Raw genomic sequence first — 17,097 nt, 5'->3', positions numbered from 1 at the left:
ACTGTCCCTTTAATGATACATTCTACCATGGAGTGGTGAGACCAGGTTGTATGACTTATATTAGTCTGTCTAACTCATGAGTGTGCTAAGTGGTCTACTAAGTTATAGTCAAGTCTGGAGTAGCTCTTTTGTGGGAGTGAAAAGTATGTAAAATCCCTAATTTGGGAGTGGGATTATCTCCAGGAATCGTGTAATGTAAGTTTTTTTTAAGATTTTGTCAGATAGATCGGAGACTTTTATGTGCTGTGCGGTTAATTGGGCTTGAGCAATCAACAGCAAGGTCTAGAGGTATATTTAGATCGCCTGAAACAATCAGGGGACCATTTGCAATCTTAAGGATTTTGGTTGTGATTTAATTGATAAAAACATAATTTATGTAAGAACTTACCTGATAAATTCATTTCTTTCATATTAGCAAGAGTCCATGAGCTAGTGACGTATGGGATATACATTCCTACCAGGAGGGGCAAAGTTTCCCAAACCTCAAAATGCCTATAAATACACCCCTCACCACACCCACAATTCAGTTTAACGAATAGCCAAGAAGTGGGGTGATAAAAAAGTGCGAAAGCATATAAAATAAAGAATTGGAATAATTGTGCTTTATACAAAAATCATAACCACCACAAAAAAAAGGCGGGCCTCATGGACTCTTGCTAATATGAAAGAAATGAATTTATCAGGTAAGTTCTTACATAAATTATGTTTTCTTTCATGTAATTAGCAAGAGTCCATGAGCTAGTGACGTATGGGATAATGACTACCCAAGATGTGGATCTTTCCACACAAGAGTCACTAGAGAGGGAGGGATAAAATAAAGACAGCCAATTCCTGCTGAAAATAATCCACACCCAAAAATAAAGTTTAACGAAAAACATAAGCAGAAGATTCAAACTGAAACCGCTGCCTGAAGTACTTTTCTACCAAAAACTGCTTCAGAAGAAGAAAATACATCAAAATGGTAGAATTTAGTAAAAGTATGCAAAGAGGACCAAGTTGCTGCTTTGCAAATCTGGTCAACCGAAGCTTCATTCCTAAATGCCCAGGAAGTAGAAACTGACCTAGTAGAATGAGCTGTAATTCTTTGAGGCGGAGTTTTACCCGACTCAACATAGGCAAGATGAATTAAAGATTTCAACCAAGATGCCAAAGAAATGGCAGAAGCTTTCTGGCCTTTTCTAGAACCGGAAAAGATAACAAATAAACTAGAAGTCTTACGTGAAAGATTTCGTAGCTTCAACATAATATTTCAAAGCTCTAACAACATCCAAAGAATGCAACGATTTCTCCTTAGAATTCTTAGGATTAGGACATAATGAAGGAACCAAAATTTCTCTACTAATGTTGTTGGAATTCACAACTTTAGGTAAAAATTCAAAAGAAGTTCGCAACACCGCCTTATCCTGATGAAAAATCAGAAAAGGAGACTCACAAGAAAGAGCAGATAATTCAGAAACTCTTCTGGCAGAAGAGATGGCCAAAAGGAACAAAACTTTCCAAGAAAGTAATTTAATGTCCAATTAATGCATAGGTTCAAACGGAGGAGCTTGAAGAGCTCCCAGAACCAAATTCAAACTCCAAGGAGGAGAAATTGACTTAATAACAGGTTTTATACGAACCAAAGCTTGTACAAAACAATGAATATCAGGAAGAATAGCAATCTTTCTGTGAAAAAGAACAGAAAGAGCAGAGATTTGTCCTTTCAAAGAACTTGCGGACAAACCCTTATCTAAACCATCCTGAAGAAACTGTAAAATTCTCGGAATTCTAAAAGAATGCCAAGAAAAATGATGAGAAAGACACCAAGAAATATAAGTCTTCCAGACTCTATAATATATCTCTCGAGATACAGATTTACGAGCCTGTAACATAGTATTAATCACAGAGTCAGAGAAACCTCTTTGACCAAGAATCAAGCGTTCAATCTCCATACCTTTAAATTTAAGGATTTCAGATCCTGATGGAAAAAAGGACCTTGTGACAGAAGGTCTGGTCTTAACGGAAGAGTCCACGGTTGGCAAGAGGCCATCCGGACAAGATCCGCATACCAAAACCTGTGAGGCCATGCCGGAGCTACCAGCAGAACAAACGAGCATTCCTTCAGAATCTTGGAGATTACTCTTGGAAGAAGAACTAGAGGCGGAAAGATATAGGCAGGATGATACTTCCAAGGAAGTGATAATGCATCCACTGCCTCCGCCTGAGGATCCCGGGATCTGGACAGATACCTGGGAAGTTTCTTGTTTAGATGGGACGCCATCAGATCTATTTCTGGAAGTTCCCACATTTGAACAATCTGAAGAAATACCTCTGGGTGAAGAGACCATTCGCCCGGATGCAACGTTTGGCGACTGAGATAATCCGCTTCCCAATTGTCTATACCTGGGATATAAACCGCAGAGATTAGACAGGAGCCAAACCAAAATTCGAGATACTTCTTTCATAGCCAGAGGACTGTGAGTCCCTCCTTGATGATTGATGTATGCCACAGTTGTGACATTGTCTGTCTGAAAACATATGAACGATTCTCTCTTCAGAAGAGGCCAAAACTGAAGAGCTCTGAAAATTGCACGGAGTTCCAAAATATTGATTGGTAATCTCACCTCCTGAGATTCCCAAACTCCTTGTGCCATCAGAGATCCCCACACAGCTCCCCAACCTATGAGACTTGCATCTGTTGAAATTACAGTCCAGGTCGGAAGCACAAAAGAAGCCCCCTGAATTAAACAATGGTGATCTGTCCACCATGTTAGAGAGTGTCGAACAATCGGTTTTAAAGATATTAATTGAGATATCTTCGTGTAATCCTTGCACCATTGCTTCAGCATACAGAGCTGAAGAGGTCGCATGTGAAAACGAGCAAAGGGGATCGCGTCCGATGCAGCAGTCATAAGACCTAGAATTTCCATGCATAAGGCTACCGAAGGGAATGATTAAACTGAATTGTGGGTGTGGTGAGGGGTGTATTTATAGGCATTTTGAGGTTTGGGAAACTTTGCCCCTCCTGGTAGGAATGTATATCCCATACATCACTAGCTCATGGACTCTTGCTAATTACATGAAAGAAATGATCTTGGTGTGTGTTGGGGGCATAGAGGTTGATTAGGGTGACTGGTTTTCCAAACATTATACTTGAGATACCCAATTATCTTCCCTACCTATCCTTGTCCACCTGTAGCACTTTGAACGGAATGAATTTATGTATGAGAATGCTTACCCCATTAATCTTTTTCTGTGGGTTGGTGCTATGATAGTGTTAGGGATAGTGGGTGGAAAAGTATTTTGGGATTTTGTTGGCTTTGTAGTGAGTTTCTTGTAAGCAACAAGATTTTTCCGCCTCTTCTATGGAGATCTTGAATGGCTATAGCTCTTTTATTAGGGCACTTGAAGCCTTTCACATTTGTGTAGTTTTTGTGTGTTGGTTTGTGTCATGTTATGAGAAGAGATCATACTAGCTTGGCAATTTCAGGGGGCTGATAAAGAGATGATAGTAATAGTGATACAAAGTGAATTGTAAGCGATCCTGAGGCAACAAGGGAAAACAATGAAAAACAAAATATATTTTAAACCATAATTCAACAAAAGCATATCGTTTTGAGTATAGAGGGGAGTACATTTCCCCTGGGCTTCAAAGCAGATTCAAATCTAAGACAACCTAAGCAAAATATAGTAGTATAGAATACACATTCTTCTAAAGGACAAAGTGTGTAAAGGAGTAAAAAACAATGCTATAGTCTATTCCTCCAGGATGGAAAACCCAAATCTTTGGCAGACATTACAGAAACCCACCCAGACATTTCCATAAATTGGTTTTCCTTTTTTTTTTTTTTTTTTTCCATTTATTTTGAAATCAGCAATGTAACAAAAATCATAGCTTGTAGGAGAAAAAAAAGATATACATTTATTAATGACATACATAAAACAAATAAATAACAAGACAGAAAAAAAATGCAAAAACTGTTTCAAACACAAGAGATACATAATGTCTATTTCACCTCATTCTATTAACATCATAGAGTGTTCCCTTGGTGTTAAGTCTATGTCACAAATAGGGTAAACATTATATTTACCTCCTAATAGACTTTCACTAGTATAGTCCAACTAATATGTCTAAGTAAAGGCTAGTTCGTGATACCTAATATAGTAGTTGCACAAACAAAAAACTTCTTGTGTGCCCGCTCACCTCTTGCCCCACATCTATAAAACAAGCTGAAAACAGCCTCTCAGAGATAAATGCATATGCGAGGGGTCTTCCCTCTTACCTAATCTTTGTCTCTCGCCCTTAATTTATTTCGTCATCTGCCCCACCAGGCTGGGAGCTGTCCCTCCAAAATTGCTACTTCAAAGAACAGAGATTTCTGTAGAGGGTAGATGATCTGTAGTTGTATTGTAGAGGGGAATGATTCTATTAACCTTAACCATTTTTAAAAAAAAGCTTTAAATTGTTTCTCCTTAGTTGACTCTAATTGGTATTGCTCTATTATCATTTGTGAAAACATCTTTTGTACAAACTCTGCAATGCCAGGGGGTTTATCTGCCTTCTAGTGCTGCAAAATTAGATTCCTCCCTACCAGAATAGCAGTGTTAATGAAGGCTTGGTCCTTCATTGTAATCTAGGACAGACAAATAATCATTATTGGAGATAGTTTTAATTTCTGTTGGGTTAATCTGTTTAACCAGAAAATAACTCTACTCCAAAATCTGTTGATCTTTGGACACAACCAAAAACAGTGTATGATATCTGCCCTTGGATACCTGCAGTGGAAACAGCTACCTGAACACTTTTTGTCCCATTTAGCTAAGATCCCCGGGGAAATATAGGAAAAATTTAATAATTTACCATGGGATTCTTTCCACAATATATTTTTATTACCTATTATCTGGATACTTTTTCTAATATCGATCTCTGCTTCACCAAGGATAGCCTGCCATCTGGACAGAATAGATTCTAAATATCGCTACCCTTGTTTTAACAGAATTACTTTATATCAACTTGAGATTGAATAGTATCCATTCCTAAACAAACTAATGTCCATTTCCACTGCTCCCCATTATTGTTATGTTTTGGGGTAATTTGAGTAAGATAATGTCTAATTTGTAAGTTGGCATAAAAGTGATGTCTTGGGAGGTCGAATTCTCTTCTAATTTGTTCAAATGTTTTGATGATTTGGGTATCTGGGTCAAGTAATTGATGAGCATATCTGAATCCCCTCCGGAACCATACTTGAAAGATCCCAGGGTTAAGACCAGGTACAAACTCAGGGTTTCCCAAGAGGGGGAGATATTTAGTAAAACTATATTGCATCTCTAGTTCCCCACAAAACCTCTGCCATGCTAGCACCACATTTTGAATGACGCTCAAATTGCGAATAGTTGATGGCAGTTTACTTGCCGTGATATGTAAGGTGGCTTTTAAAGTAAATGGTTTAATCATTCTCTCCTCTAAAAAAGAAAAGTGATTCACCTCGGTTATCTTATCTACTGCAATCTTAACCATGGTAGCCAAATTAAAAAATGGGATATTCGGCAACCCAAATCCTCCAAATTCCTTGTCCTGTTCCAAGACATGCCTAGATAGGCATGCCTTCCTCTCCCCCACAAAAGCTCTGTGCATAAATTATTAAATTGTCTTAAATCTATACTTTTTATAAATATTGGAAGATTTTGCATTAGGTATAACAACCGTGGAAATAAAAAAGATTTCAATAATGCAATTTTTGCTAACAGGGAGATTGGAAGTGGTTTTCATTTCCCCATCATAATTTTGGCTTCACCAAAAAATTTAGTATAGTTTAGTGCATACCAGGAGGCAGGGTTGTTAGACAAGTAAATCCCCAGATATTTAATATGGTCTACTATTTGAAAAGGGAAATGTCTTAGGCTATCTTTCTTTTTGCTGATCCATAGTAATTCAGATTTGTTTTGGTTGATTTTATAGCCAGAAAACATACTAAATTAATTTATTGTCTCTAGCACACGAGGTATGCTGGACATTGTTTTGGACAGAAATAGTAGAAGATCATCCGCATACAAGGAAAGAGTAAATTCACTGTCCCCAATAGAGATGCCTTCCAACTCTTGTCTAAGGCAGCAGGCTAATGGTTCTATAGATAGATTAAAAAGAAGCGGTGAAAGCGGGCACCCCTGACTTGTACCTCTGAACAGAGTTATCTTGGGGGAGAGACCCCCATTAATTGATGATAGATATGAACATGGGTTATTATACAATACTTTTACAAAATTAAAAAAGCCACCTATTAGACCAAACTGCATTAGAGCTGTAAATAAATTATTCCAATTTATAGAGTTGAAGGCTTTTTCTGCGTCCAATGTCAATACCGCCATATCTACCCTACAGGGCCTCCGATCATCTTTGATTCTATTCCAGAAATAGTCTAACGTCAATAACACTTTTCGAATATTCTTGGTTAAACTTCTGCCCTTCATGAAACCTGTTTGGTCTGTGTGGATTAGATCATTAATACACCGCTAAAGTCTATCTGCGACTATTGCTGCTAATAATTTATAATCATTGTTCAGAAGTAAAATAGGGCGGTATGAAATGGGCAATTCTAGATCTTTGTCTTTTTTAGGGTTAAGAGTTACAACCAAATTTGTAAAATACAAGGAGTCCATCTTATTATTAATGTAATATTTATTAAATAATTTAACTAATATCTCAGCAATATTCTCCTTCAGTATTTTGTACAATTCAGCTGGCGTTTGATCTGGCCCTGGTGCTTTGTTCATTTTGGCCTTCTCTATTGCTGCCACAACTTCTTCTACCGATATTGGTAGGTTTAGGTCTTGAAGCTGGTCTGCAGAGTCTTTGGGAAATAAAATTTTGCTCCAAAAAGATTTTTTTATCGTACCATTAATTTCCTGCCTTCTTGATAGTACTCAAATAATATTTGCCTGATGTCTTGTGATGAAGTATATCTCTTACCATTCTTTTGGATACTTACTATGTTGTTTTTCCCTTCCCTATTTTAATCAGTTTAGCCAAGAACTTAGCAGACCTACCATGGTGGCTTGAAAAAAAACGCCTTTGATTTAAGATCTTCCCTATGTCTCTTTCAGCTTTAGCATTTTTATACTTTTCCAAGGTCCTGTCATTAGGGTTAACTATATAGGCTTTATAGACCCTTTTCACCTGATTGGCTAATTGGAGGTCCCTAGCTGTTATTTTTTTCTTTCACTTTACCAAGTAGGATCTAATCTCCCCTCGGAGGACCGCTTTCAACGCTTCCCAGAAAATCTATATTTTATCTCGATATCCCTTATTATTACCCAGATATTCTGTCCAGGCATGAATAAGAAAATTCCTAAAATCACTGTCCTGTATAAGATATTTAGGAAAAAAAAGGAATTCTGGTCACCCTGCTTTCTGATTCCTTCAACTTCTAGTGCTATTATTGTGTGACCAGAAATCACTATATACTGTATGGTGGGTTTTAGGTCTAATTTAATCATATTGCCGCTATCAAAAAGAGATCAATTCTTGACATAGCCCTATGTTGCTTTTGATCCGCATGAGAATGCCTTGGTGTCAGGATTTTTAATTCTCCATATATCGAGTAGATTTAATTTATTCATAAAGTTTTTAAATGTTTTCCTTTCTCTATTCGTATCTTGGGGATTTGTTCCAATCCTTATTCTGTCTAATTGGGGACATACGTTCATATTGAAATCTCCTGCAACTATTAAATTCTTGTCAGAATATGAAAATTTTTAGTATATAAAATATCCCAGCAATTAGGATCTATGTAATTTGGGGCATAAACGTTACACAAAGTAAATTTTGTACCCTCAGTCTCTATCTTAATTATGATATATCTTCCCTTTTTATCACATGCTTGAGACAAAATAGAGTATACCAAATACTTGGAAAAGAGAAAGGCGACTCCTCTCTTATGTGACTCACATGAAATAGCTATGACATATCCCACCCACTTACTTTTCAGTTTAGGAATTTCTTTTCCCTTGAGGTGGGTTTCTTGTAAAAAAAAAACACGTCAGGACTATGCTGTTTGAGTTGTTTTAAAATAATATTCCTTTTAACTGGGGAGGTGATTCCCCCCACATTCCAAGAAAGAAAATGTATCATTTATCTATACCCATTAATGTTAACTTTGGGGCCGTTGCGAGCAGGCACAACATAATAAAAAAAAAGAATAAAACAAACAAACCCCTAAAACCAGTCCGTAAAAACCCCATCTTCCACATAGAAACTTTATTATTGACCAATTTTCAGGACTACCTCCTAACCTCAGTTAGCAACTTTCTTAATATACTCTTTAGCTTCCTGGGAGTTATTTAGAATATGATTTTCTCCAATAATGTTCACCTTTATTTTAGCAGGGCATATCAATCTTGCCTGAATGCCTTTTTTAAATAGGGTTGAGCAATATGGGGCCATCTCCCTTCTCTTTAGCAAGGTCTCTAGAGAAAAGTCATGAAATAATAGGATTTTTTCCTGCCCTCTCATAAGTGGATTTGATTTCCTGTATTCATAAGCATAACTTTATCCTGGAAGCACAAGTATTTTACTATTACTGGTCTAGGCCTCGCTGTGCCATCAGATTTAAATCTCAAAGACCCAGTCTGTGTTCTCTCTCTACTACTAATGGCTTTTCTGTACTTTGCAGATATAATAGTTGGGGTAATTCAACTGAGGCAAAATGCACTAGATCCTGTTGTTGAACAGATTTGGGCAGGCCTATTATCTTTAAATGATTCCTACGGGAACGATCCTCTAAATCCTCCAGCCGTGCTTGTAGTGTTTTAATTACCTCGCCTTGGTTTTTAACCACTGACTCTTGTGTCCCTGCCTGGTTCTACCCTAGATTCTACCTCCGAGAGACGTGAAGCACACTGTCTCACCTCCCCCCTAAGTTCTCAAATTTCAGATTTAAGTATATTGAATTGAGGTAGGATAAGGTCTGCGGTCTGGTGATCAGCTCTTGTTTATCCATATTTCTGGATATTGGTGACTGGATTTCTATAGTGTGTTCCATGTCGCAGGGCTTAACCTTCTTCTCCCTTGATTTTGCCGGCATAGCTGGCGATTTGGATTTAATTTGTGTAACAAACTTTTCCATAAAAAAAACACTTTAAAAAAAAAAAGGTGCAAACAATCACAGTGTATCTATAAAAAACAGAACCAAACAAAAAAACAGAGGTATATACTTCTCTGACATATCATATGTGAAAAGAAAAACAATTTAGTAAATCTATATTAACACAGAGCCAGTCGTGGCGCTAACAAGTTTTAGATTTTTATTAATTTTGTGATTATACTGGTATAAATGCAGCTACCTGCTTTATATCCTTAGTGAATGGGTAGTGCCCTAGTGCATGTGTAAATTTCCATACTATGTTAGACCCTTTATGTAACTTTTACTTTTATACGGCTTCCACCTTTAGTGTAGTGCAGCTAAAAATGCCAACCAAATATCAAAATACAATACTCATAAGAGAATAGGAAAGGACTGTGAAACCCTGCATGCAGCAATTGTTATATCAGGCTTGTGTCTCTTTTAGCCTACAGTGGTCTGCTAAGCTAAGCACATATCTTAAAATGTCCATCCATAAATCTGCAAGTCTCCAAATGTCTTTTACAATTTATATGTTACAATATATATTTTTTTGCCCCATCAAATATAAACAATCTGGTATCCTGAAGTGACCTTTAAGTCCCAAGCAGCTGGGGCAGATAATAACTCTGTTTCCTTCGGAAAGATAGCGGCCCTCTCTTAGTCGGGAACGAGTGTGCTTCCAGGGCAAGACTAACAGATTCTAAGTGGTAAGCCCCTTTATTGAGCGTAGGGTCCCATAATGAATATATCATACAGCATTGTCGGGTATATAATGCACTATGTACTTGCCATTTTGGTGCCGTCAGAGTGTCTTAGTTTTCTCCCACCTTATGTTTCGGCATCACTTGTATGCTTATGGTAGGCTGCTTACATCCATACCCCCGATCTGCTGATTCACTCCAGATCTGTGGAGCTGATAGTCCCATTCACCAACCTTTACTTGTCTTGATCGTACTTTCTCTCTTTGGGGCTTAACCACTGTCTGTTCTCCTTTAACCGCTTACTCCAGCTCCAGTCGCCTGTATACGGTCCAACGCCTCCTCCTCGCTTAGTATCTCTCTTCCAGCTAGCTGAGCCCGTATCTCTGCTACAGCTCTGGGTGGGTGCTCAGGGTTGTGGTGTAGTTATTACACCTCGGCGTACCTCTATAGGTCTGTGTTAGCCTCTGCTGGTGCATACTGCCCCTCTCACAGGATATACAGCCTCGGCTCCCTTGACCGTGCCTGTAGGTAACACCTCCAGAAACAGTCACCCCTCTACTCGGGAAGCTTAGACTTCGACCAATTGGGCTGCTTTTCTATTCTCTAGCCCCCAAGAGTGTGGTCCATGGGGTTCGACCTTAGCGACTTGGCCTTTTTTCTTGCACTATGGTTTTCTTGCACGAAATTGGTTTTCCTACTCACAAATGTGTCATTATATAGACACCCACCCGAAAAATCAGTTCTTGACTAGAAAACTAACCCCCTTTGAAACACTATGTTTAATGAACAATACCCCCAGACATACAATATCTATACTATACAAACAGTTAATGCTAGGAGATACACAAAGGTTGCTCACCTATACTAGAGTATGGGAGAAGGAATTGGGAATTAACATAGATGCGGAGGATTGGCAAAAAGACTTTCCTTGTGACCAAAAAGTCATCAATCTCTGTAAAAGTATTGGAGACAAACTACAAATTTCTCACAAGGTTGTATATCACCCTCACCAAATTACATAAAATTGACAAAACAGCGAACAGTAAATGTTGGAGGGGATGTGGGGAAGAGGGAAGTCCAACACACATATGGTGGAGTTGTGATAAACTAGACACATTCTGGATAGAGGTGCTCAGGCAGATGTCTGACATAATAAAGGAACAAATGCCAAACGACCCACTAATCCTCTTTTATTTATCCCTCTCTAAACTCAGTAACAATATAGCCAAACTCTTACTAACCCTGATGATTAATAGTGCTAAAACCCTTATCCCAAGGTACTGGAAATCAAACACAGTGCCTACAGTCACAGAGTGGAGAGTGCAGGTGGAAAATCTTCTGCAGTAGAGATACCACCATTTACCATCAGGAACCACAGAAACACATGAGTTAATGATAGATCTGTGGAAGCCATAATGTTCTATACCCCATTGAGTGGAAGGCCAGTTTAAATACACTCTAGACCGATAATATATAGAGGTTAGGCATAGTTCATAGACTCTTGCTTCTCTCACTTTCTGGTGTATTTATGTCTTGGATCTAGCTTATTGTGAAATATTTCAGCGACAGATGCTTAGTGCCCAGCAAACTCAAACTGGACTCTCGTACTGGATGGCACAAATACTGGAACTCACAACAGTTTAAATAGTATTGCTATGTGCATCCTAAGTGTGTAGTTGGAGTATAATGATCTTATGTTGTCCTGAGATATGTATTGTTCTGTAAATATTTTGCTCGACTCCCAGAGCAGATTAAGACTGGCGTGCTGCAGAGATACTAGACAAAATATGAGATGTGTTATTTAGTAGACACCATACCGAATTATTACATGTTTTGTTCAATTACCCTATGTCATGTATAACAATTTTATTATAAATAAAGTTGTTTTTTTTTTAGAAAAAAAAACAAAAAACAATGCTAGTCAGACATTATGACAAAAGGATACTGGTATAATTTCTATGTAGCTTCCCATCCGTCAGCAGCCTGAGTGTTCATCTTAGAGACCGATTTATGGGGTCATTTTAGGGGTACTTTTTGCCACTCCATCCTTTGAGGAAGGGGAGTATCTTGAGGACGCCGGTTGGTTGAAGCAAATGAGATGAAGTCTGGTGGCGAAGGAGGCGCTATCCCTAGCTCTTTGCAGGTAGATGCTATTTCTTCAGTTGAGTTACACACAATCAGATTTTTTCTTTTTTCCTTTACAGGTTCTTTATGGTCTCTGGATCGTACTCAGTTTTCTGTATAGACTTTTTTATCCAGAAACATCGGACCCGCCACTTGCTTCACACTGCGGATACCCACTTGGACTTATTGCATTGGGATCCTAAAAATACTTATCACTTGGGATTCATCCCACATTTCTAACACATGTGCACTTTCTGTCGGGACTTGTCTAGATTGGCCAAACTTGCTTTAATAGTTCTTAGCATTGAAGCTGTATGAATTTGTTTTTATTTTATATACTTCATTCTATGTATATTTATTCTATGTATTTTTAATATCCTGTGTTGTTTTATCCGCTCCACATTAGTATTTTATCTGGAATTCCTTTATTGTGATTTAATCACTATTGGCTATTCTGATCACCTATTTATTTGTACGCAATTGCTTTAATTTGTTTTTTAGCATTAAATAAGTGTATGTTGACAAACATATATTAATATATTTTCATTCATATTTTTATTCATATACTTCACTAACATTATATATAATACTTTGTCACATTGTCACTTTTTTTCACCTGACACTTAGCCTTTTCTGAGTATACTTAAGCCTCATTTTGAGGCACTCCTTCAATTCATTTTGTATACAGTTACACAGAATCAGTTTGCCTCTACAAATGATTTGAAGACTGAAAGGGTGTCCCCATCTGTATGGAATATTGTGTTGGAGTAATTTAGTTGTTAGGGTTCTCAGATCTCTCCTTTTTTGTAGAGTTCTGGGTGAAAGATCTTCAAATAGTTTTAAGTCGGTAGATTTAAATTTTATTAGGTGTTTTAGGCTTGCTTTCTTCATCAGGTCCTACTTGACTGGGAAGCTTGTGACTTTAACAATCACATCTCCTAGTTGTTGTCCCCCTTAGGGTTTAGCCCTTAAGGCTCTGTGCACCCTGTCCAGAGCAATAGTCATGTACCCATTCTAATAAGCTAGAAATGCAAACACGATCTATACATATGATTCTAATTCAGATGGAGCAACCATTTATGGGACTACTCTTATTCAAATATTGTGGCTCCGGCTTCTATTTTCTAAGTTGTCTATTTTATTTCCACTAGTTATATGGTTTCTTCTTGTTGAGCCAGACGGGAGCTAAAGCTGAGTTGTGCCGTACAGAGTCTTCTTCAATTTTTCCACCCTCTGTCCAACATCAGTGAGCTCTTTTTTAATTTCAGAGATTTCCTCACAAATGCATTTCTTAACTTTTAAGACTAGTGTTGAGAAATATTTTCTTTCATGTAATTAGCAAGAGTCCATGAGCTAGTGACGTATGGGATATACATTCCTACCAGGAGGGGCAAAGTTTCCCAAACCTCAAAATGCCTATAAATACACCCCTCACCACACCCACAAATCAGTTTTACAAACTTTGCCTCCTATGGAGGTGGTGAAGTAAGTTTGTGCTAGATTCTACGTTGATATGCGCTCCGCAGCAGGTTGGAGCCCGGTTTTCCTCTCCGCGTGCAGTGAATGTCAGAGGGATGTGAGGAGAGTATTGCCTATTTGAATTCAATGATCTCCTTCTACGGGGTCTATTTCATAGGTTCTCTGTTATCGGTCGTAGAGATTCATCTCTTACCTCCCTTTTCAGATCGACGATATACTCTTATATATACCATTACCTCTACTGATTCTCGTTTCAGTACTGGTTTGGCTTTCTACTACATGTAGATGAGTGTCCTGGGGTAAGTAAGTCTTATTTTCTGTGACACTCTAAGCTATGGTTGGGCACTTTTATATAAAGTTCTAAATATATGTGTTCAAACATTTATTTGCCTTGACTCAGGATGTTCAACGTTCCTTATTTCAGACAGTCAGTTTCATATTTGGGATAATGCATATGAATAAATCAATTTTTTTCTTACCTTAAAATTTGACTTTTTTCCCTGTGGGCTGTTAGGCTCGCGGGGGCTGAAAATGCTTCATTTTATTGCGTTATTCTTGGCGCTGACTTTTTTGGTGCAAAAATTTTTTTTTCTGTTTCCGGCGTAATACATGTCGCCGGAAGTTGCGTCATTTTTTGACGTTTTTTGCGCCAAAAGTGTCGGCGTTCCGGATGTGGCGTCATTTTTGGCGCCAAAAGCATTTAGGCGCCAAATAATGTGGGCGTCTTTTTTGGCGCTAAAAAATATGGGCGTCACTATTGTCTCCATATTATTTAAGTCTCATTATTTATTGCTTCTGGTTGCTAGAAGCTTGTTCACTGGCTTTTTTTTCCCATTCCTGAAACTGTCATTTAAGGAATTTGATCAATTTTGCTTTATATGTTGTTTTTTCTATTACATATTGCAAGATGTCCCAGATTGACCCCGAGTCAGAAGATACTTCTGGAAAATCGCTGCCTGGTGCTGGATCTACCAAAGTTAAGTGTATCTGCTGTAAACTTGTGGTATCTGTTCCTCCAGCTGTTGTTTGTAATGAATGTCATGACAAACTTGTTAATGCAGATAATATTTCCTTTAGTAATGTTACATTACCTGTTGCTGTTCCATCAACATCTAATACTCAGAGTGTTCCTGTTAACATAAGAGATTTTATTTCTAAATCCATTAAGAAGGCTATGTCTGTTATTCCTCCTTCTAGTAAACGTAAAAGGTCTTTTAAAACTTCTCATTTTTCAGATGAATTTTTAAATGAACATCATCATTCTGATTCTGATAATGATTCCTCTGGTTCAGAGGATTCTGTTTCAGAGGTTGATGCTGATAAATCTTCATATTTATTCAAAATGGAATTTATTCGTTCTTTACTTAAAGAAGTCTTAATTGCATTAGAAATAGAGGATTCTGGTCCTCTTGATACTAAATCTAAACGTTTAAATAGGGTTTTTAAATCTCCTGTAGTTATTCCAGAAGTTTTTCCTGTCCCTGATGCTATTTCTGAAGTTATCTCCAGGGAATGCAATAATTTGGGTAATTCATTTACTCCTTCTAAACGTTTTAAGCAATTATATCCTGTGCCATCTGACAGATTAGAGTTTTGGGACAAAATCCCTAAGGTTGATGGGGCTGTCTCTACTCTTGCTAAACATACTACTATTCCTACGGCAGATAGTACTTCCTTTAAGGATCCTTTAGATAGGAAGATTGAATCCTTTCTAAGAAAAGCTTACTTATGTTCAGGTAATCTTCTTAGACCTGCTATATCTTTAGCGGATGTTGCTGCAGCTTCAACTTTTTGGTTAGAAGCTTTAGCGCAACAAGTAACAGATCATAATTCTCATAGCATTGTTAGTCTTCTTCAACATGCTAATAACTTTATTTGTGATGCCATCTTTGATATCATTAGAGTTGATGTCAGGTATATGTCTCTAGCTATTTTAGCTAGAAGAGCTTTATGGCTTAAAACTTGGAATGCTGATATGTCTTCTAAGTCAACTTTGCTTTCCCTTTCTTTCCAGGGTAATAAATTATTTGGTTCTCAGTTGGATTCTATTATTTCAACTGTTACTGGAGGGAAAGGAACTTTTTTACCACAGGATAAAAAATCTAAAGGTAAATTTAGGTCTAATAATCGTTTTCGTTCCTTTCGTCACAATAAGGAACAAAAGCCTGATCCTTCACCCACAGGAGCGGTATCAGTTTGGAAACCATCTCCAGTCTGGAATAAATCCAAGCCTTTTAGAAAACCAAAGCCTGCTCCCAAGTCCACATGAAGGTGCGGCCCTCATTCCAGCCCAGCTGGTAGGGGGCAGATTACGATTTTTCAAAGAAATTTGGATCAATTCAATTCACAATCTTTGGATTCAGAACATTGTTTCAGAAGGGTACAGAATTGGCTTCAAGATAAGGCCTCCTGCAAAGAGATTTTTTCTTTCCCGTGTCCCAGTAAATCCAGCGAAGGCTCAAGCATTTCTGAAATGTGTTTCAAATCTAGAGTTGGCTGGAGTAATAATGCCAGTTCCAGTTCTGGAACAGGGGCTGGGGTTTTATTCAAATCTCTTCATTGTACCAAAGAAGGAGAATTCCTTCAGACCAGTTCTGGATCTAAAAATATTGAATCGTTATGTAAGGATACCAACATTCAAAATGGTAACTATAAGGACTATCCTGCCTTTGGTTCAGCAAGGGCATTATATGTCCACAATAGATTTACAGGATGCATATCTGCATATTCCGATTCATCCAGATCACTATGAGTTTCTGAGATTCTCTTTCCTAGACAAGCATTACCAGTTTGTGGCTCTGCCGTTTGGCCTAGCAACAGCTCCAAGAATTTTTACAAAGGTTCTCGTGCCCTTCTGTCTGTAATCAGAGAACAGGGTATTGTGGTATTTCCTTATTTGGACGATATCTTGGTACTTGCTCAGTCTTCACATTTAGCAGAATCTCATACAAATCGACTTGTGTTGTTTCTTCGAGATCATGGTTGGAGGATCAATTTACCGAAAAGTTCATTGATTCCTCAGACAAGGGTAACCTTTTTAGGTTTCCAGATAGATTCAGTGTCCATGACTCTGTCTCTGACAGACAAGAGACGTCTAAAATTGATCTCAGCTTGTCGAAACCTTCAGTCTCAATCATTCCCTTCGGTAGCCTTATGCATGGAAATTCTAGGTCTTATGACTGCTGCATTGGACGCGATCCCCTTTGCTCGTTTTCACATGCGACCTCTTCAGCTCTGTATGCTGAACCAGTGGTGCAGGGATTACACAAAGATATCTCAATTAATATCTTTAAAACCGATTGTACGACACTCTCTGACGTGGTGGACAGATCACCATCGTTTAGTTCAGGGGGCTTCTTTTGTTCTTCCGACCTGGACTGTAATTTCAACAGATGCAAGTCTGACAGGTTGGGGAGCTGTTTGGGGGTCTCTGACAGCACAAGGGGTTTGGGAATCTCAGGAGGTGAGATTACCAATAAATATTTTGGAACTCCGTGCAATTTTCAGAGCTCTTCAGTCATGGCCTCTTCTAAAAAGAGAATCGTTCATTTGTTTTCAAACAGACAATGTCACAACTGTGGCATATATCAATCATCAAGGAGGGACTCACAGTCCTCTGGCTATGAAAGAAGTATCTCGAATACTGGTATGGGTGGAATCCAGCTCCTGTCTAATTTCTGCGGTTCATATCCCAG

This window comes from Bombina bombina, chromosome 10 (genome assembly GCF_027579735.1).
Source record: "Bombina bombina isolate aBomBom1 chromosome 10, aBomBom1.pri, whole genome shotgun sequence".
Lineage (NCBI taxonomy): Eukaryota > Metazoa > Chordata > Amphibia > Anura > Bombinatoridae > Bombina > Bombina bombina.
Note: the sequence above shows the minus strand (reverse complement) of the source record.